Genomic DNA, 14,642 nt, shown 5'->3' on the forward strand with positions numbered 1-14,642 from the left:
CCTTGGGCCCCTGCACCTGCGTGGGAGACCTGGAAGAAGCTCCTGGCTCCTGGCTCTGGATCAGCGCAGCTCCGGCCTTTGCGGCCAATTGGGGAGTGAACCAGCAGATGAAGACCTCTCTCTCTCTCTCTCTCTCTCTCTCTGCCTCTCTTCTTTGTGTGTAACTCTGACTTTCAAATAAATAAAAAAATAAGTAAATCTTTAAAGAAAAAAAAAAAAAGGTCGGGGCAGGCGCTATGGTGCACAGGGTTAAGCCACTACCTGTGACACCAGCGTCCAGTATGAGCATGGGTTCACATCCTGGCTGCTCCACTTCCGATCCAGCTCCCCGCCAAGGCACCTGGGAAAACAGCAGAAGATGGCCCAAGGGCTTGGGCACCTGGCACCCACATGGAAGACCTCAGCCAAGACCATCACACCAGTGGCCTTGCTGGCCATGGAGCCGGTGGCCTGGGGACCACACCCAACCTGCCAGGCGCTAGCTACGTGGCTGTGGGAAAAGCCACTTAACCTCCTGCCTGTAGCCTCAGTCTCCACATCTATGGAATGGCCCTGGCCGGCTGCCTGTGTGCCAGGGTGGCAGCGAGGAGCTGGTTAAGAGGCTCAAAGGTGGTTTGAGCCAAAAAGACTATGGAGGAAAGAGCAAACAGGCCAGTCTTGCAGTACCAAAATATCAACAAGTGTGGCGACTGACCCCAAAGACGGATCACAAGCAACCCTCGCTCGGACCAGCCAGTGTGGCTCAGAGGTCCCAGGAGAGAGGCTGGCCCCCACGCCACTTTCTTCCTCCGCCCACCCCGAAGGCTTAGGGAGATCAAATCCGCAGCCACAAGGGCCCCATTGAGAGCCGGTGAATCTGCCCGAGGTGTGGGGTTTCGCCACCAGGCTCCTGGCTCCCTCGGCCGAGCAGAACAGTCAGGATGACCTCCTTCCCTGCCCGCGGGCCCCGGGCCAGCACCTTCAGGGCCAAGACGGGCAGACATCCGATCGCCGGCTGCACTCCCAGCAGCAGCTTCCTCTGTGATATCCCAGACGCCGCAGCTAGAGGGCGCTCACGGGTCCTCTGCCCCGGCTAAGGCAGGCAGAGACCCAGAAGTGTGGCACTGTGTGGACCTACTACGCGCCCAGCCTGGTGTCTCACGCTTTCCCTGCGTCGGCTCACTGGGTCCCCCACAGCTCTAGGATGCGGGAGCCAGGACCTTCCCACTTGACAGAGGGAAAGACTGAGGTACACAGGTTAGGCGGCGTTCCCAGGAACACCACACCGGGAAGGGGCTCAGCCAGGGTTTAAAGTGGGGAATCCCAATTCCAAAGCCCACCTCCCACAAAGGCTGCCCGAGAGAGGGGCTTCTCAAAACCATGGCTTTTGTGCAAGGGCAGAAAACCCCATGTTTCTCGAGAGAAGGGTCCAGGGGTCAGGGCCACTGCTCTTGGGGGGCAGCCCTGGCTCAAAGGGGAGACCGATGGCAGACATCTGGCTCTGTGCGAAGTCTCAACGCACAGATTTTAAATACCAGATAGTAATTTTGTAAAGGTTTATTTATGTCAAAGGCGAGGTTACAGAAAGGGAGAAGCAGAGGCAGAGAGAGAGAGAGAGACAGAGAGACAGAGAGCGCGCGATCTTCCACCTGCTGGTTCACTCCCCAAATAGCCACAACAGCCAGGACTGGGCCAGTTTGAAGCCAGGAGCCTCTTTCAGGGTTCCCCCCATGGGTACAGGGCCCCAAGCACTTGGGCCATCTTCCATTGTTTCCCAGGCACATTTAACAAAGAGCTAGATTGGAAGTGGAGCAGCCAGGGCTCAAATCGGAGCCACTGGGATACTGGAACTGCAGATCATGGGTGTACCTGCTACACCACAGCGCCAGCCCCCACAGGTTCCTGGAACCCAGCAGCAGCTGCTCTGGTACCCAAGGAGTTTCTGAAGTCAAACCAGAACTCAACCTCCATGACGTGTCCTCTCCAGAAATGACTGGATGTGAATAAGTAAAAAATAAAACGAAGAAATGGGCAGGCACTGTAAGTGCAGCAGGTTCAGCCACAGCTTGGAAAGCCTGCATCCCACACAGGAGTGCCTGGGGCCAAGTCCCCCCTCTGCTTCCGATCCAGCTCTCTGCTAGTGCTCCTGGGAAAGCAGCAGAAGATGGCCCAAGGACTTGAGCCCCTGGCACCCACGTGGGAGACCCGGATGGAGTTCCAGGCTCCTGGCTTCCGCCTGGCCCACACCCAGCTCTTGTAGGCATCTGCAGGGAGTGAACCAGCACATGGAAGATACCTACCTCTCTAGCTTTCTGTTTCTCCTCTCTCTGTCAGTCTACCTTTACAAATAAGTCAAGGAAGGAAGGAAGGAAGGAAGGAAGGAAAAGAAAAGAAAAGAAAAAAACAAAATGCTTCTGGTAGCTCTTAATGCAACATCACAGTTGGATTTACCAAAGTGAGAAAAGCAATTTGCAAACTAACCCATGCTACCTGAAATTGATCACACACACACACACACACACACACACTACAGCGATATCCACTTCTACAGGTTACCTGTATCAGTATATAGAAGGAGATCTTAAAGGATATACCAAAAAGTAGCTAATTAAATGATCAGAGGTTCCTAAACCAGGGGGAAGAGCCTGGAATGTTGTGACAGCCGGAAGACCAGCTTACTTGTTGATTTGAGTTTTTAATTGCAAAAATGTATCCATGTGTTCCTTCCAGTAATTAAAACACCATCCAACAAAATGAAAGAGACATACTGAGCTGAGAACTCACCCACAGCTACCTGCCCTGGAGATTGGCACCCATCTGTGTGCGAGTGGGCGCTGCGGGGTTGGGGTGCTGCCCCCACGGAAGCTGGGAGCCCAGCAGGGAAGCAGGAACGGAGGCCCTCACGCCACCTGTGTCGAGGGTCACTGTGAGAGCCTGGCTGTGGGACAGGCCAGGAGCTGGGGCTTCAACTTGGCTCAGGAGGAAAGGACTTGGGGACCGGCGCCGTGGCACAGCCACCGGCTGTGATGCCAGCATCCCATATGGGTGCCGGGGAAAGCAGTGGAGGATGGCCCAAGTGGGTGGGTGGGTCCCTGCCACCCACGTGGGAGATCCGGATGGAACTCCTGGCTCCTAGCTTCTACCCAGCCCAGCTCGGGTCACTGCAGCCACTTGGGGAATGAACCAGCAGATGGAAGATCTCTTCCCCTCTCCCCCGCAACTCCTCTAAATAAATAAATAAATCTTAAGAAAGAAAGAAAGAAAGAAAGAAAGAAAGAAAGAAAGAAAGAAAGAAAGAGGAAAGGAATTAAGGACGTGGCAGGTAGGAGGCACACGGACTGGCCACCGAGGGCTCACCCTCCACAGTCCCAGGGACTCCAGCCCCTCTGATCTAGCACCCCCAGTCCCTGGCCGCCGGGACTGGCTTGTATCTTGGGGAGGCCCCTGCACTGCTGACAAGGGCTCAGGAAGGAGAGACTCGGAGGGGGTGGGTACGCCATGCCCACAGGGCTGCCTGCCTCTGGCTGGGACCCTGGGACCCTGAGCCCAAGCACGGCTGAAGCTGGGAGCCACGGCCAGAGCCCTGGCCCCAGTCAGGAACTGCGCCGTGACGCTGGGACAAGCAAAGACCAAAGAAGCGCCGACTTGGAAGGCAGCTTCAGTGTCAAGAGAAGAGCCAGCAACTCGGCCCCTGACTTTCTATGAGATCATGACAAAGTCCCTGCACCCCATGGAGCCTCACCTTACCCATTAGCAAAATGGGCTAACAGGCTGCCGCTTTGCAAACCACACTGGCTCTCACAAAACCTGAGGCCCCATCCCCACCTTGGACACCAGGCACCGAGCAAAGGAGGTAGCAAGGAAAACCATCCAGGCTGGGTGCAGGCCCAGGAGCCCGGGCACAGCTGGCCCGAAGTCCACAGCAGGCCCCCGCCGGGCCCAGGCAGCAGCAAGCAGAGAGAGGCATTCGGTGGCGAGAACGGCCCAGGAGGAGTCAGGAGTCAGTCCCCACGGGCAGTGGAGACTTTCTTGGCCACCATCCTGGGCCCGGAGCCAGGGCACTCGGGGCCGGCAAGGGAGCTGCTGGCAGGTGCCAGGAAGGAGTCTGGTTTCTCCCTGAAATGGGTAGGGGGAGGGGACCCTCGGGAGCCAGGCCAGCAAGTCCTTGGCTCACCAGGAGGCCAGGGAACTAGGGCAGAGGCGGGCCAGGACGTGGCAAGGGGGATAGCAGTGAGGAGTAGAGCCCTCCAGCTGGGAGACGCGGAGACGGGCGGTGATGGGCACGGGCTCGAGGCTCCCCTGCTGAGAAGCCAGCCTGGGCCACACGGGCTAAGCTCAGGGGGCTGGGAGAAGTGAGCAGAGCCTACTCCGCACCCACAGCCAGGACGGACGGCAGGGCTACAGGACGAGGCCTCAAGTGGGATCACTGCTTCCCCCACTTCATGGAGGGCCTGGGTCTACAGCAAGGCCCAAGTCCAGTGTGGGAGCAGCCGAGGACAGAGCCAGAGAGGTCTAAGGACCAGGGCAGCTGGGCACCGAGCACGATCAAGGCCACCGGCAAAAGCAAGGCACCTCGGTGGCACATAACCTCCTGGCCCTGGACGGCTCAGGGCCGGGGCTGGGGGGGGGGGGTGTAGCGCCTGCCCTGCCCACTCTGCAGGACCCTGGGCAGCTGGACTCAGCTGATCAGCAGCCAGACAGTGCAGCCATTTGCGTGGGGTCCAGCCTGCCTGGGAGCTGCAGGGAGGGAGTGGGAGGCTGGGCCCCCTGCACGAGGGCCCCAGCGGAGGAGGGTGTAGGCAGGGCTGCCGGGAGAGGCACTTTGCCTGGCTCCCTCCCAGGCGGGCCCCCCGCTCTCTGGGACTTGTGGCCACACGCAGGCCCAGGCACACCTCGGGCAGTTCCCAGCAGCCCCGGGACCAGGCAGGGCGGCTGCGACTCTCTGACACCACACAGCCTGCTCCCTTGAGCTGGCCCCAGGAGTGGGACATGAACCCCTCCTCCCTGCCTCAGCCAGCGGTGTGCTGACTCCCGGGGCCAGCGATGCAGGTGCCCAGCCCTGGCCCGTCAGAGGAGCCGTGCAAGAAGCAACTCCAAGCCGCCTCTCTCCTCCACCCTCCCTCGTCCCACCAGCGCTCCTGAACCCCCAGGCTGCACCTGAGCCTGCGCTGACAGCTCACGTCCCTGGTCCTGCAGCTCTGACGGCATAGGGCAGTGGGGCGACAGGGTTCCGCCAGGGCCAGCCACGACCAAAGCAGCCTGGGAGCCCTGCCTGGCTAGGGCTGGCTCTGGGGACAAGACGAGGCCTGCTGGCCAGCAGCTGAGCCTACCGGGTCCCAGCCAGGCCCCTACCTGCCTCTCTGGGGCTATCTCCTATCCCTTCTTTCTCAAACACCAAGTCCATTCGCCCATTTCCCAGAACCACAGGGTCCTCTGGCTGCGTGCTTCATCCATGCTGTTCCAGTATCTGAAATGCCCTTCCCTCTTTGTCCACCTGACAGAGGGGCCCTCCCCTCCCTCGCTGCCCAAGGCTAGATGCCTTGCTCCCGCCCCTGAGCAAGTAGACCACCTCCTACCTCCAGCCACGGCCAGGATCCCAGCACGAGCTGCTCAAACTATTTGCAGGAAAAAGACTTCTTTTTACAAGATTTCCTATCTGTGGCCAACTGATGCTTTCGTAAAATACAACAACAACAACACAGACGCAGCCATATCAACTCGCAACACGATTCTCTCGAGGCTTACGCTCAGCATCTGGACCGATCTCGCCGCGTGCCAGTATCACACGGCTCACGGACAATGGCCTGGAGGCCCTGACCACGCTCTCCGTGGCACTGGCAGGGCCTCTGTGCTCCTGCTGGGCCCAGAGGAACCCAGGTTCAGAGCCCGTGGCCAGCCACGTGCTTGGTGCTCCACAAACAGCTCCTGACCCGAGGCCTGGATGGGAAGACCCCGCTGACCCTGTGACACACACACACGTGACTGGTGCTATGGCGTCTCCATTTCCCAGGTGGGCACACAGGCGTGCACCTGCCATGCAGCGGGTGACACAGCTGTCCACATCCTACATGCTCTCTGCGGCGCCCCCAGCGTCCCAGGGCAAACCCCTGGCACCCACCACAGGCCATCTAGTCCAAATCCCCTCCCAGCGCAGGCTGCAACTGCCCCTCCCACCGCAGGAACATCGAGGCAGTCCCGGGCAACAGCCAAGAGCTGCGACTCTGGGTTCAAATCCCAGCTCTGCCTTTCACAGCTGTGTGACCTTAAGCAAGTCGCTTTCCTTCTCTGGGCCTTGATCTCAGAGCCTAAGGACCTCAGCATCAGGGGGCAGCCGCGGCAGCCACACAGAACCCGCAGCCCACGGCAGAACCCACGCGCGCCTTGCAGCCTCATTCGGGCCTGGCTATGAACGGATGTTTCTGAAAAACCCTGGGGTCTCCCTCTGTCCTGGAGCCTCCCTTTCTGCCCTGCCAACCAGCACCCAACATCTTCTCTCTGGGGTCAAAGCTACCCTGGCTAAGGGTGCTCCCCTCTCCCTGCCCCCCCCCCCCAGGCTGAGGGGCTTCTCTGTCCTCCCTGGGGCGCCCATGGCTGCCACCTCTGGAATCGCCAGCAACCTCTGGTTACCTTGGCTTTCCCCAGAACACAGCTGGTTTGGGGTGGGGGGAGAGGTTAAGCCCCTCCCCCTCGGCCAGGGTTAAATACCAGCCCAGGGTGAGAGCTCGAAACAGCTGGGCCATGTTCCGCGGTGGGTCGCAGCCTGCAGGCTCCCCCCCCCCCCCAACCTCTCTGTACCTTGGGCCATGACAACACCCAAGTCCACCCCAGCTGGGTCCCAGATGGCTGCCGCGCCGAGACGCTCACTCCACATGCCCCTCAGCTGTCCCCAAGCAGGCCATCTCCATCCCCTGGGCACCAGGCAGCAGGAAACTGTGCTGGCCCCCAGATCCTGCTCCCCTGGAGCAAGTGTGAGCTTGGTGGCAGCAGCCACCCAGGGGAAGCTGACATTGTTGGGGCAGTTCCATTGTCACTACTGCTCAGTGAGCCCACGCCAGCCCAGCCCTGGGGTCAAAAGGAGCTTCCCACATGCTCGGTCCACTTTCGCCCCAATCCTGTCCCGGACCTGGCCCAGGGAGAGCATGGGTCACTGCACCACCCCCACTCTACCCCGAGTATCTTCTAAGTACAAGTCCCCAGGCCTGCTGCCTCTGCCCCCATGCCACGGCCAAGTCACCCTCTCGTTGGGCTCCAGAGGCACGGAGACCACTGAACGCTCCCCAAGGTCCCCCCTTCGGCTCTGATTCCAGGAGGAGGACCAGGGTGCAGAGGAAGGGGCGCTAGATTTGAGGTTAGAATGTGAGCAGGGTCACCCCCTAAACCCGTCAGTTCCACTCTCAGATGCTCAGTTTCCTTAGCTATAAAATGCGGGCATGGGAGCTGGTCCCTGCGGCCCCATGGGAAAAGGTGACACTGGGAGGACCCTCTTGCACTGGCCTTATAGCTCAGGTGGGGCGAAAGAGGGTCAGATGGCGGAGCGAAAGCCCCGGATGGTTCCAGAGACCCCCACCCCTTAGCAACCACCCCTGATCTGAGGCTGGGGCTTGGGAGCAGGGGGACCAGCAGGCTCTGCCCCTCGCCCAGCCTGAGCTCACTGGATGCTCCTGGTCTGTCCACCTGTGTGACCAGGGACCTTCTCAGGGTGGGGACAGACCTGGATCCAGCTGTGTACACCAAGACCCTACAAATCAAACTATTTTTTTTATTTATTTATTTTCCTCTTATTTGAAAGGCAGATACAGAGATACACAGTGAGCTGTCATCCGCTGGTTCGAGCCCTCTCTGCCCACAGTAGCCAGGGCTGGGCCAGGCTGAGGCCAGGCGCCTAGAGCTCAATCCGGGGTCCCCCATGGGTGGCAGGGACCCAGCCATCTGAGCCACCACCTGCTGCCTCCCGGGGCAGGCATCAGAAAGGAGCTGGAACCCGACGCAGGGCCAGGGCTCACAGCCAGGCGCTCTCCCATGGGATGCGGCGATCTCAAGTGAAGTCTCAACCACTGCCCCCCACATCTACCCCAAATCCTATTTTGCAAAAGGAACTTTTTAAAGCCATATTTATTTATTTGAGAGGCAGAGTTAATAGGGGATGAGAGAGACTCAGAGAGAAAGACCTTCCAACACCTGCTTCAGGGTAGGGCCAGGCCAAAGCCAGGAGCCAGGAGCTTCTTCCAGGTCTCCCATGCAGGTGCAGGGGCCCAAGGACTTGGACTATCCTCTGCTGCTTTCCCAGGTGCATTAGCAGGGAGCTGGACTGGAAGTGGAACAGCCGGGACTCGAACCTGTGCTCATATGGGATGCCGGCATTGCAGGTAGTGCCTTAGCCTGCCCTGCCACACCATCATTCCCCTAAAACCTATCTTGAAAGCCCCTAGGGAACTTGCTGAGAATCGTTCTGGAACACAAGCAGGCGACCCCTAAGGCTTCCGTTATACATACAGCTTTTGTAAGGTGACTGGACAGATGAAAACGAGGCTGTGTGACCTGGAGTGGGTAACTCACCCTCTCTGAGCCCCAGGTTTCCTCAGACATAAACGCATGGGGCTGCTACAAGTGCCCCAGAGCTCCACACTGCTCCGCCCAGCGGCCCACCAGGATGACCGAGCCTCCAACCCGGTCCCCCAGACACGGCGGAAAACATTTTCTTCCACAGAACACGGGCCAGGACTGACACCACCGCTTGCATATCCAAAAAGGGCACGGAAGCCGGGGCAGGTTGAAGGGTGGGCGGATGGGTGGCCGGGGGTGTGGCCAGCTCGCCTTTAGCACCGAGGCAATGGGCTATCGCCCCCTCACAGGCAGACACCGCTGTCCCAGCAGGGGACACGAGATGACCCCCAGTGCCCAGGGCGTGCCTCTCCGTGCCCACTGGCTACCACCCCAGGACATGGCCCTGTGCCACTCACGACGCCAGCCGTGCCTCCTGCCGGGCTGCCCAGGAGGCTGGCACTGTCCTCGCCCCTGCAGAGGCAGGAGGGAACGTGGGGTGCCCAGGCTCTCGGGGGCACCAGGCTGACCCCTCCGCAGCACCAGCAGCCTCGTGGGATCTTCCCGGGGGGGGGGGGGCGCTACTCCAAAACAGAAGGCAGGAAGGTTCTAGAAGCCCTGTGGCCCCCAGACCTGAGTCCCAATCTGCATGTACTGGCCTTCCGTGGGGAGGCCTGAGTCCAGCTACGTCCGGCTTCCCCCTCGGGATGGCGACCCAGGCCTCGCCCTCGCCCTCGCCACCTGCAGGGCTAGAACAGCCTCCCTGCTGGCCTCCCTGCCTCCAGCCCCTGGCCCGAGCTGCTGCTCCCCGCTTTCTGGAGCACGGATCCGAGCATCGCATCCGCTTCCTCCTAAAGCCCTCCGAGATTCCTGTGGCCCCGCAGACCGAGCGGGATCTCCTCGGCCCAGCCCTCAGCATCTCTCATGGCCCGACCGGGAGCCAGGTGGCCCGGGTTCGAATCCCAGCAATGCCTCTGAGCGACTGCGAAACCTGAGGCCGGTCGCGGCACCCCTCTGAGCCCCAGCCTCCTGAACTGCCCAATGGGGAGACGGCAGCATCGCTAGCCGGGCACTGCAGTAAAGGGCGCAGGCAGAGCACGCTGCACACAGTAGGTGCTCAATTCATCACTCCTTGGACACCCGGGGGAGGCCCCGGATGTGGCGTGCGAGGTGCTGTTCACACTGATCTCTGTGAACTTCTAACGAAGGGGGTCACACAGAACACAGGTCAGACACATAGCCTGGCGTGTGTCACACACAGAAGGGAAAGAGCAGGAAGTAGCGGGGGTGCCCACGAGGTGGCATCTGAGCAAAAGCCCCCCGCAGGGATGGGGGGTGAGGGAGGCTGCTGAGGAGGTGGAAGGGGCACCCAGTGCCAAGGCCCTGAGGCAGGATCACGCCTGCAGTGTCGGTCACACGGTTCCTGATTCTCGCCCCAGTCACGCCTCCTTCCACCCCCTCCCAGACGCACAGTCCAGCCAAGGAAACCATTCAAGCCCTTCCAGGGGCCACACTGCAACCCAGCCAGGCCCCATCCCAATGCCCCTCCTCCACTGCACTCTCTAAATCTGACCCATCCTCCCAAGGCCAGCCTAAAGGCCTCCTCCTCCTCCAGGAAGCTTTCCTTGATTTAACATCAATGGCTGCCTCCCCCGGGACCTTCTGCCTTAACCTCTCACTGCCTGGCTCCCCTCCCACACCGGTCTGAGCGCTCTGCACAAGCAAGGGCGGAGTTGCATGCTGCGAGCGCTGGCATGCGTGCACCAGGGGAATGAAGGAAGGAATGAATGAGTGACCACGTGGCCCCCAGACAGTGCCTCCCCTCTCACGAGGCCCTGGCCACGAGCGTGCCCATGCTGTATGAACCGGGGCCCTTCCGCCGCAGATACAAATCTGCAATAGGAAACGGGCTTTTTAAAAATAACAGCGCATTTTTCTTGTTTCTTTCTTGTTTTTGTTTTTCCTTTCTGCATGGCCTGTGTCTCTGGCTCGGCCCCCAGGGCCAGCGGCGGGGCAGCCCCTCCCTCCCAGGCCCCACTCAGAGCACAGGGCTCAGGGGACCCTAAGGCTCCAGGAGTGAGCGCGGAGGCGCCACACCGACCGACACCAGCCCTGGAATCAATCGTCTGCTCCAACCCCAGGGGTACTTTCTGCCCTCACTCCAAGGAGGCGCTAGCAGGCTGCCAGGGTTCCAGTCCCGGAGCCTCAGTGTATCCATCCGTGAAATGGAAATACGGGCCTTGAGGAGCTGTTTTCGGCGTAGGGGATGTGACATAAGCCCGCAGCTAACGTTGGCTGTCATCATCTTCGTCTTCCTCCTCGCCAGCATCCCCGGGGCATCTGCCCTGCGGCGCCTTCACGGAAACCCACCCTCCCAACACACAAAGACCTCAAGGGTCTATTCCGTCTTGGCCTTCTGGAATCTTCTCACACACAGGATGGGGCACTCACACCTGTACGGATCGGGAGCCTATTATCTGTCCCCCTGCCTGCTGGCCCCGCTGCCCACAGCTCGGGGGTGTGGTGCCCATTCACCCCGCTCTCTGCCCCCCGACACAGGGGGAGGCCCCGGCATCGCTCAGGGGCCCAGCAGATCCTCAGCAGCCCCACCCCACCCACCAACAGCCTGGGGTCTGCAGGAGGAGCAAGACTGCAACCAACTCAGGACTCAGTGGATGGAAACCAGCCAGAGAGGAGTGGACAAAGGAGAGCTGGGCGGGGCCAGGAGGGCTGTCATCAAGGAGGACTTCCCGGAGGAGGGGGAGTGAAGGCGGAGGAGACCTCCTCAGGGCAGGGGAAGGCACTGTGTTGGCCAGCACGTGACACAGGATGGCATCCCCACAGGGACTGGAGGGCAGCCCAAGGACTCCTGTCTCTCCCGGCAGCAGTGGGAGCCCCTGAGGTCTTTCAAGCAGAGAGAGCACAGGCTCAAGTTGGCAGGTCAACAAGGTCACCCCAGCTGGCGCTTCCCAAGTCACCATCCTCGCAGGAGCTCAGGACTCGCCACTTGTCCCTGCCCGGACCGCTGCTCCAAGGGCCTGCAGCAGGCAGGCCACCGGCCCACTGTGGTCACCAAGGGAAGCGACAAAGCACCGGTCCCGTGGAAGCAGCCACCATTCCCTACACCCGTTGCTGGGTCACAGGAAGCAGCACCCTGAAAGGTCTCCACCCCGGTCACCGGAGGCACTGGAAACATTCAGAGACCAGTAGGGGCTCTCCAACCCCAGCCCACCCTTGGCCAACTTCTGTCCATCCATGCATCGGAGGGCAAGGACGCGGGGTTTCTTTTTTTTTTTTTTTTGACAGGCAGAGTTAGACAGTGAGAGAGAGAGAGACAGAAAGGTCTTCCTTCTGTTGGTTCACCCCCTAAATGGTTGCTAGGGCCGGTGCGCTGCGCCGATCCGAAGCCAGGAGCCAGGTGCTTCCTCCTGGTCTCCCATGCAGGTGCAGGGCCCAAGAACCTTGGCCATCCTCCACTGCCTTCCCGGGCCACAGCAGAGAGCTGGACTGGAAGAGGAGCAACCAGGCCACCAGGACAGAATCCGGCGCCCCAACCAGGACTAGAACCCAGTGTGCCGGCGCCGCAAGCGGAGGATTAGCCTAGTGAGCCAAGGCGCCGGCCTACGGATGCGGGGTTTCTAGGAGGGGTCAGCTGAGCTACAGGCAAGGGCAGGGGCCGGTGCCGCTCTCCGGGGAACCATCTGGTCCTTTATGCTAAATATACTGGGGAGACTCAGGCGGGAGCTGTCCAGGAAGACACGATCTGGCCTGGGACAGTTCACTCTAACTGGGACAGAGCTGCAGGGGACATTGGGATTCTCTTGCTGATGTCACAGGGGACAGTGACAGCGACACCTTGACTAAGACACTGGGTGCGAGAGCTGGACCAAAGTGGACAGCCTCTTCTGAGCGGGTAACGCACCCTGGGCCTAGAGATAGAGGGTAACGGGGTGAGAGAGACACAGACACTGAGGCTTCTGCCTTCAGGACTGGTGCGACCTGGTGCCCTTGGCCGAGAGCCTTGGAGGTTTGGCGAAGAGGACTGTGGGCGTGTCCTCACTAGGAGACCGCCAGCAGGGCCGGCCAAGGACACGGCTAAAGCTCCGGCAGGTGTGGCTCCTGACTCCCAGCCCAGTGCTCTTCATTTCCTATTACCTAGGATGAGAAGGCCCAGGGACGTCCAGGAGAGGTTTAGACGCAGTGGATGGAGGCCGTGCTGAACACTAAGAAGTTTCTCAACCAGACCAACCCCATGGGCTGGCCCCAAGGACAGAGCTGGAGCACAGGGGTGATGGGCTCTGGGGACAAGGGAGAATGTCACCAAGGAAGAAGCCACACTGCACCCCTGGGGCTGCTCCTTGGGGCTCAGGGGAGGGCCAATGGGCACTTCTGACAGGCCCGGGGGGTGGGGGGAGTACATTCCACTCCAACCCCAGGGAGCGGGAACGCATCTTGTGCCCTGTGCCAGGCCCCGCGGCCGGGCATCTCCTCCTGCTGTCCCCACTGCCTTGCCAGCCAGACGCCTGGTGGCCTCATTTTAAGGATGGCGACACAAGGCCCAGAGAAGTCAAGGGCAACCATGTGAAGTCCAAAGTCACAGTCATCATGAGAGGGATTCCAAGAGAGAAGCCCTTCCTGCTACACTGGAGTCAAGTCAGGGCCCTGGGCGGCATGTGTGCGCTGGACGGAACTCTGCCTGCCGGCTATACAGAGCTGGTGGGCGAAGCCATGCCCCCGGGGGGGAAGGACCCCGCACCACAGCCACAACCCACGGGGAAACGCGCACGAAGGCCGGCTTGGATGCCACAGGCGCCTGGCCTCATGGAAAATCCTCTTGCCCAAGCACAGACAAAAAGCCCCAAAGGGTATATAGGGTTTCCCGGCTATCAGGAGCCCCCTGCCCCACCACGCACAAAGACCTGGGCGTGTTTCCTCTGTGCGTTCTAAACCACACATGGCAGCCTTCCTGAGAGGGGCGACGCCTCTCTCTCCCCTAAATCCCAGCCCTTGGTGGTGAGGGGAGGACCGAAGGGGGGGTCCCAAGCCCCCCCTCTCCCAAGGAGGCTCCAGGCACGAACAACTTTTCTCCCGCATCGCCCAGCATCTAGGACATTGCCAGTCCCCCTGCAGCGACTTGCCTAGGGCATGCTGGCCTTGACGGAGCCAGGTCATTGGCCACCAAGTTTCTGCAGTTTCTACACAAGCCGGTGCCTTGGGGACCGCGGGGCGGGGGGCGGGGTGCAGGCTGCACTCCGGAGCAATCGCCCCAGACTACGCTGCCACCAAGCCTCGCACTGCACCACACACGCCCTCCTCCGCAACAGGCCCGCCGGCCGAGCCGCACCAGGCCCCGCCGCGCCCCGCAGGAGCCCCCCAAGCCAGCCCTCGGCGCAGAACCCCGGCTGGCCCGCAGAACCAGGCCGGCGGCGCAGCCGGTCCCGCGCCCCGCCCCGCGCGTGTCTCCGCGTTCCAAACGCCCGGCCGCGCCGCCGCTCCCATTGGTCGGCGGCCACGTCCGTCTGCGGGCGGAACGTCGGCGCAGAGAAAAGGCTACATTGTAACAAGGCGAGCGAGCCAGCGAACCGGGAGGAAGGAGGCGGAGGGCGGCCCCCGGCTCCCGCGGCGACGGCTGCTACCTGCCGAGGGTTAACCCGCGGCGGGGCCCGGCGCGCCGCCCCCCGCCCCACGCCTCGCCGGGCTCCCCCGGAGGGGGCCCCCCGCGCCCCTGCGCCCCCCGGCCGCCCGCGCCCCCCCCCGCCCCGCGTGCAGCCCCCCGCTCCGCAGCCGCGGCCCCCCGCGCTCGCTGGCAAACTGCCGAACGCTTTCCGAAGCCATGTTCAATGGCCACATTGGCTACCGGGCTGACTCACCTTCCCGGGAACGCGGCGGCGGCCGCCGCGGGGCCCGGGCGACGCGGGCGGCCCGGCGGGCGGCTCGGCGGAGGCGGCGCGGCCCCGGCTGGCGGCCCCCGCGGCGGGAGCGGCCGCGCTGCGGGCGCGCGGGTCCCCGGCGAGGCAAAGTTTCAGCGCCAGCCCCGGCGCGGCGGCGGCGGCGACTCGCTGCTGCTCTCCTCCCCTGCCTTGACCACCATCTTATTAGTACAGGAAATGACATGGAAAACG

The 14,642-nt window shown here is 61.6% G+C and overlaps 1 protein-coding gene across 1 annotated transcript in view; it reads right to left on the reverse strand.

Moving 5' to 3' along the window:
- The window catches only part of PRDM11 (PR/SET domain 11), a 73,604-nt gene extending 59,171 nt beyond the window's left edge, over positions 1-14,433 (reverse strand). The window contains exon 1 of the mRNA XM_062196264.1: positions 14,391-14,433. The gene's annotated coding sequence lies outside the window, so the exon portion shown is untranslated. The remainder of the gene's footprint in view (positions 1-14,390) is intronic.
- Positions 14,434-14,642: the final 209 nt, after the last annotated feature.

Source organism: Lepus europaeus, chromosome 7, assembly GCF_033115175.1.
Source record: "Lepus europaeus isolate LE1 chromosome 7, mLepTim1.pri, whole genome shotgun sequence".
NCBI classification, from domain to species: Eukaryota; Metazoa; Chordata; class Mammalia; order Lagomorpha; family Leporidae; genus Lepus; species Lepus europaeus.